General features: G+C 37.3%; 1 long non-coding RNA gene across 2 annotated transcripts in view; it reads right to left on the bottom strand.

The window, feature by feature from the left end:
* LOC107568122 (uncharacterized) overlaps positions 1 to 7,867 on the bottom strand; it is a 42,344-nt gene that overhangs the window by 28,121 nt on the left and 6,356 nt on the right. The window lies entirely within an intron of this gene.

Below are 7,867 nucleotides of genomic sequence, written 5' to 3'. Positions count from 1 at the left end.
TGTCTGGTGACTAAATATATCAGCAAACTGGCTGGGCAAAATACAGCTTGCCTGTTTACATTTAGGGGGTGATCTATAACGGTTTATAATTTAAAGTAATGAAGAAAAATAGGCTTGTCTTAGGAAGAGGTTTTTGTTTAGTGTATCAAGGGCATCGTTAGTTAGCGATGGTTGCTAAGGCAATTACAGTTCACATGGCAAGCTCGAATCTGATTGGCTGACTTACACAACTTCCAGGAGTAAGGAAAAACCTGGAAACTTACCAGGTTGACACAATCAGTGCTTTTGAGCATTTGTGTTTGAGCAAGTGTTTTCCACATTAGCGGCATCAGTTTTGTATGAAGCACTTACTAACAAGTAGGGATGTAACGGTATGAAAATTTCTTATCACGATTATAGTGACCAAAATTATCACGGCTTATCAGTATTATCACGGTATTGTTCAAATGTGCTGGAGATGTCAAAAAAAGTACCGACACATAAATCACTTCACCAGTTTTATATTTAAAAATCAACAAACTACAAATAAAATGACTTTTTGTTTGCATAATCACTAAAACAATAACATTACCAACGATGTTTGGACTTTAAAGGACAACTTGACTGACAACAGTTTAACAGCATGTTGAAATATCTAATGTAAATGTTCAAATAAAGCTTTGAAAAAGTTTAATGAAAAGGTAAACCTCACATTTAAGCCTTTAAATAAAGTCAAAATGATAATTGATTAATAAATGTTTGTATTTTATCTGCTCCATAATAATTCTAGATAACTTATCTGAATTGTTTAAATGTCTAGAATCCACATAAGCTTGTTTTTCCATCAACCGGTCAAAATTTACAGCAGGGCATGCAAATTCGGTCCATTTTTGGCCAGACAAACTGCATGCAAGCTGAATGTAAATATAAGTCTCTGTAAATTCACTCGCTGACAGCAGGTAGCGCTTATGGAAAAGCTGTTTCCCGTAAACTCCGTAGACAAAGCAGTATTGCATTAAGAACACTTCCTTTAGGTATTACACGGAGCGAAGATGAAAACAAAATGCCATCGAATCGTTTCTGAAGACAGTCAGAACCTTCAGAGGTACATTCATATAATTAATTAATTTATATATTCCTTTGTATAATTATTTTAAAACCTCCACGCTTTTCCGCCCTGTTTTCACTCAAAACGAAACTACTCTGCGTGCATGTGAGACTGTTACCTAAAACTGTGCTTTATGCTGGACAGTATTTATTTATCGCGAGTTGTTCAAATTGCGGTAATCTAATACGGTTTTAATGATAATTGAAAGATGAAACGATAATACTAACCGTGGGGAATTTTATGATGATTTTTTATCATGATTTATCGTCAAACCGGTAATCATTACATCCCTACTAACAAGTTAACTTATTAACAAGTGCTTCACAATTTGGTGAAAAATACTGTGATTTTTCTGATAAAAATTGTGATTGTGTGAATTTTATTATCATTACTACAAAATAAAAAATATTAAACTTGTTTGTAGGGCTGCACAATTGGACCAAAACAGTGATTATTTATATATGACTATAAAATAATAATTATAATTATAATAAATCACTATTATTATAATTTCTATTATGATAATTATTGTTGCAAAATAATAATAATTAAAACAAAATTATAAAGTGTAAATAAATTTAAATTTTATTAAAATAAATTTGACTTGACCGAAAATGTAAATGTCTAGTTGTCTTTATGTTAAAGACTTAGCTAACAACACTGCTATTCTATGGTCTCAGGTGGTTTCTCTCCTGTTTACACTCACACAGGAAGTATGATTCACATCAACAGGGTTCACAACAACTCCTTTAATGCTCATTCATCTTCACTTCACAAATTCATGACATCAATATGTGTGTGAGCTAAATGTTTGCAAAAATTCCCATAATCAATTATCATAATTATTGATATGTCCTCAAATGACAAACTGTAGAAAAAATAAACCCTAACTGGCAAATCAACAATGACCCAAACTGATGAAAACACATGACTAGTATTCCTCTGAGATATGCTATGTATAATTTATAAGTGTTTTGACTTTGTAGGTGATGGATCCTTGCCAACTGGTTTACAACATCCAGCAAACCATGCATCTGATAAATCAAACAACTGCTTACTGTATATTTAAAATAAAAAGAGCAATCATGCATCAAATTTAGAATGGCAAAGACAAAACTGCTTTATTGAGTCCACATGATGGTAAATCAAATTGAACCCGGAAAAAACAACAACAATGAAGAAATCATTGTAAACACTGTTTTAAAGCTTTTACAATGTTTTTAAAAACTGGTTAGCATCTGCACCAAAGCGGCAACAAACAGAAAAAAAAACAATGGCGTTTCAAACACTCCCATTGGCTAATCAAATCAAATAAAAATTCCCTTCCCAAACTCACACCATTGGTTGAACCAATTTGCCATTCCACTTGCACAAACTGCAGTTCCATTTGCTACCACTGGCACAGATATTACACACCTCACCATTAAAGGAACACTCCACTATTTTTGAAAATAGGCTCATTTTCCAACTACCCTAGAGTTAAACAGTTTAGTTTTACTGTTTTCAAATCCATTCAGCCGATCTCCGGGTCTGGCGGTAGCACTTTTAGCTGCAGCTTAGCATAGATCATTGAATCTGATTAGAACGTTAGTAATGATATTACGCAGCGCCTGAAAATAGGCTTATTGGAAGTTACCTAGCTGGGGACTATTTTCAGGCGCTGCGTAATATCATTGTGCCTGCTGCACCCATGGTACGGCAGCAAAGTTCCTTCGATTATTACGCTGAAATGGGAGTATAGTTCCTAGCCAAATCGGCCTAGAGTATCGCAACTTTTCCTTTTCCGTCGGTCTTAGTACACAATGTAACTACAGAAGAGTCAAGTTTTAAATAGGAAAACTATAGAAACTCTGAATGGTCTAATCAGATTCAATGATCTATGCTAAGCTACAGCTAAAAGTGCTACCGACAGACCCGGAGATCGGCTGAATGGATTCGAAAATGGTAAAACTAAACTGTTTAACTCTAGGGGAGTTGGAAAATGAGCCTATTTTCAAAAATAGTGGTGTTTTCCTTTAAAACGGCATTGAAGTTGAAATTTACCCAATTTATCTATCTTCTTACTGTGAACGATTTATCCATTCATGATTTATTTTTATTCATCTATTCATGATTTATTTTTATTTACTCAATCTTCTGGTGAAAATGACAGATCACAATCAGTTAATTCACAGAAACCCCGGCCCTTTCTTACAATTGATTGCAAGCTTGCATTCAGATCTGCCTCCATCGAATCAACAACCGATAGACAGAACCAAGACCCCGTCCAACATTCTTTTTCTTTTCAAAAATCCATTTCACTTGGATGTACGTAACAATATGGAAGAAACAATCATTCGCTAATTCCGTTACATCATGACTTTAAAACAAAACTGACTTGACCATCAACACTTAAGTGTAATATGCTTTTGATCTTACACACACAGTGCTCTGAAGCAGAGTCCAACGTGAAAAGCAGAGCGTGAGAGTGTACAGCGAGCAGATGGAGGCATGCATGCATGCGGGTTTGGGTGGAGTGGGTGGATGTTGAGAGCTCTGGGCATCCAAAAGGACTCGTCACTCCAACCCACACTCCCACAATACAGTCACATGTCCCTCTGGACACAAGGCTGGCACCCAGCATCGGGCCATAGCGTCCCTCTGAGACTGCCAAACCAAACTGATATCGGCTCCAGTTTCATCCCTTGAAGAGCAAGGAGGAAATGTAGGATTACTGCGAAAAAACTAAAATGCCAGTGAATTCTAGTTTGCCTTGGACCAGCCAATAAAATTACCATGAGTGGAAATTTTAGTTTTCTGAACAATTACTAATCGGAAATTAAACATCAGCTGCCAGGGAATGGGAAACGGTATCGAAACCGAGCCTCCTGCTTTACTGTCACGTCATCAAAACACAAAAGCTGAATGGAAACTATCATTCCCATCGCTCTCTGACTGACTGACATACATTTTCATTAGAGGCCTTGGTATCTATGTGGGTGGAACCGAATATCATTTGGCAAGCAGGAAAGACAATCTCAGAGAGTCTTATGAAATGGCGGCATGCAAGAGAACAACAGCTCAGATGGCCTCTTGACCCAAAAGCATTCTCAAATGGAAAGCAAACATCAGAAAACTACCGGTAAATGGCCTCATAAACATATGGTTTTAAAGTGCCCCTATTATGCAATTTTTAAGGTTCCTAATATTATTTCGGGAGTCTTCTACAATAGGTTTACATGAATGCAAGGTTTTCTCAAAATATGCATTTAATATCACCTAATTTTCCAACGATTCGTTCAAAGCAGTTCTATGATTCAGTCTCTCTACACCCCTCCTTTCCATGAGCCTAATCTGCTCTGATTGGCCAGATGGCCCAGTCTTGTGATTGGTCTACCACATACAGCGCGTGTGAGAAACGATACGCATGTTGCCATAGTTTCGAATTTTGAACACTCAATAGAAAATATAAATATCAATTATTAATCATACTTACAGGTTGTGATTCAGTGGAGCCAGCCGGTCCAAACAAACTGTGTACTGAGCCATCTTTCAAGAGCAAGCGTTTTGTGAATCCCACGTTGAACTCCCGAGACAGTAAAACTCCCGTCGTCAGTAAAATGACAGGAATACAACAAAAGATTGGGGTTGTTGTACTGCTGTGGTACAGTGGGGAAAAAAATAAAACTACTTGAGTAAGAGTAAAATAGTAGCTTGTTTAAAAGAACTCATGAGTAGTGAGTACTGAGCAGCGGATTTTGCCCCCTTATAAGAAACGCTGTACACTGCCATTTAAACATTTAGAAAACATTGTACATACTGTAATTCACATTATCTTTTGTTGTTTGTCAGAAAGAATGAAGAATATCTATCATCCAGCAGTTTTAATCGCTATTGTTGCTCATAAAATATTAATGTTTAGAACAATGCAAACAAAACCATTAGAAACTCATACGAGAGTTCATCACACACCATGAGATAGAGAGGTCAAAAAGAGAAAAACTGCATTAAATATAGAAGTATTTCCAGGGGAATACTTTAAAAGAAAACACACACACATACGTCTCTTTGCGGGGCCGCGGCAGTCTGGAAGAGAACAAGCTGCTTTATCAGCAGCATCTACAACTGAACGGAACAAAAAGTGTTGAACTGGAAAAAAAATGTTGTGCAGGTGCACTTGCTATACTCTTAAAAATAAAGGTGCTTCACGATGCCATAGAAGAACCATTTTTGGTTCCACAAAGAACCATTCAGTCAAAGGTTCTTTAAAGAACCATCTCTTTCTTACCTTTTTATAATCTGAAGTACCTTCTTTTGCCACAAAGAACCTTTTGTGAAACAGAGAGGTTCTTCTGATGTTGAAGGTTCTTTATGGAACCATTTAGACAAAAAAATTATTCTATGGCATCACAAAGCACCTTTATTTTTAAGAGTGTAAATGAAGGCGGATTATATCAAATGGATCATCAAACAAAAAACTTTATTACTGTTTATTAACGAGCTGCAGTTTTATTATATCACGTGCTGACAGAGATGCAGTATGATAATGCCACGGGTCATCAATAAGGTGCATAATGAATCTGGGTCCTCCAATTTCAGTACATTAAGCCATGATAAGCTGTTTTTTCCACGTTTCAGAGTGTCCACTCCCAGTCCCAACACACTTTTTCACAGCGCACACTCAAATTGCGCTCAAACTCATCAGGTGTCAACAAGCTGACAACTTCTTCAAGTGACTGCTGCAGGACGCACGCGAGGGAGAGACGTGGCAGTGCAGATCGCACGTATATGATGTAAATGTGACACTTGTGGGAGTTATTAACATTGTGCGCAATACCCCCGCAACCGCACACCAAATTTCAGGGCCTGTAGGCTAGCATATACAGATTATTTAATAAGAAGAAATACGAAATTTACCTTAACATATTAGAGGAAGATGCTGATAACTCGAAGAAGTTTGAGAACTGCAAGTGTTGCTTGAAGGACGTGCTTCCAGCAGCCATGATTATCACCAGCTGGCGGTTAATGTTTTCTATGCACATTTTGATTTGACAAGAGTCACAAGAGTCAAGACCAATTACTCTCTCCCTATCCAATCACACTGATGGATTAAAACATGCATGTAACAAACGAAGGGTAAATAGTGCAGTAAAAGTACAGATACATCACTTAAAATGTACTTGAGTAAAAGTAAAAGTACACAATTTTAAACTACTCAAAAAAGTACAATTTCTGATAAAAATTACTTAATTACAGTAACGTGAGTATCTGTAATTCGTTACTTCACACCCTGGTGACAAACCATTGAAGGTCTTGTAACAAATTGCGCACCGTGACCTGCCTGACTCTTGTCTGGGCACTGATCAGGGAGTCGGCTATTGTAAGGCCATTTTAAGGTCTGTCTCAAATGCAAAATCCTTCCAGTGAGTGCGCTGGAACATTTGCTCCCTGAAAAATCCCACAATGCACTGCAAAAACTAGGGATAATCGATGCTCCCTTACCGGTAGTGACGTCACATTTTTGAAGCTCAAAACATACACCACACAAGCCAACTCGATAAATATAATTAAAAGCGATAGAAGATTTGAAAAGACAAACCCTTTTTTTGTATATTTCAGCACAAACACACATCGCTAGACCTGTATCAGAATCAGAAAGAGGTTTGTAGTGAACACATCTAGTTAACATTTATAATTAATATTTGGCTGAAATGTTGTAGGAATATGTAACTGAACAGTGTGTTTAAAGAGAATAAAAAATAATATCAAAAAGAGGTTGGTCCTGCCTGTTGTTGATTAATACCAGCAGTGACGTTATACGTTGTCATGTCGCTAGAAATTGAGTAATCATTGTCCCAATGTGCAGTGAGTCAGGGAACTTACCAGTGCCCGGATTCGTGTACACGATATACTGATTCACGCGCTCAGGAGCTAGGAAGCTGATTGAGATGCATCCTAATAGTACTAAACATGCTGCCGCTTGTCAATACAACCGCACACCAAATTTCAGGGCCTGTAGGCTAGCATATACAGATTATTTAATAAGAAGAAATACGAAATTTACCTTAACATATTAGAGGAAGATGCTGATAACTCGAAGAAGTTTGAGAACTTCAAGTGTTGCTTGAAGGACGTGCTTCCAGCAGCCATGATTATCACCAGCTGGCGGTTAATGTTTTCTATGCACATTTTGATTTGACGAGAGTCACAAGAGTCAAGACCAATTACTCTCTCCCTATCCAATCACACTGATGGATTAAAACATGCATGTAACAACCACAAACGAAGGGTAAATAGTGGAGTAAAAGTACAGATACATCACTTAAAATGTACTTGAGTAAAAGTAAAAGTACACAATTTTAAACTACTCAAAAAAGTACAATTGCTGATCAAAATGACTTAATTACAGTAACGTGAGTATCTGTAATTCGTTACTTCACACCCTGGTGACAAACCATTGAAGGTCTTGTAACAAATTACGCACCGTGACCTGCCTGACTCTTGTCTGGGCACTGATCAGGGAGTCGGCTATTGCAAGGCCATTTTAAGGTCTGTCTCAAATGCAAAATCCTTCCAGTGAGTGCGCTGGAACATTTGCTCCCTGAAAAATCCCACAATGCACTGCAAAAACTAGGGATAATCGATGCTCCCTTACCGGTAGTGACGTCACATTTTTGAAGCTCAAAACATACACCACACAAGCCAACTCGATAAATATAATTAAAAGCGATAGAAGATTTGAAAAGACAAACCCTTTTTTTGTATATTTCAGCACAAACACACATCGCTAGACCTGTATCA

The sequence above is a fragment of the Sinocyclocheilus grahami genome, unplaced genomic scaffold (assembly GCF_001515645.1).
Source record: "Sinocyclocheilus grahami isolate Dianchi unplaced genomic scaffold, SAMN03320097.WGS_v1.1 scaffold1216.1, whole genome shotgun sequence".
NCBI classification, from domain to species: domain Eukaryota; kingdom Metazoa; phylum Chordata; class Actinopteri; order Cypriniformes; family Cyprinidae; genus Sinocyclocheilus; species Sinocyclocheilus grahami.
The sequence above is the reverse complement of the archived record's forward strand: the minus strand, read 5'-3'. Positions and strand labels throughout refer to the sequence as shown.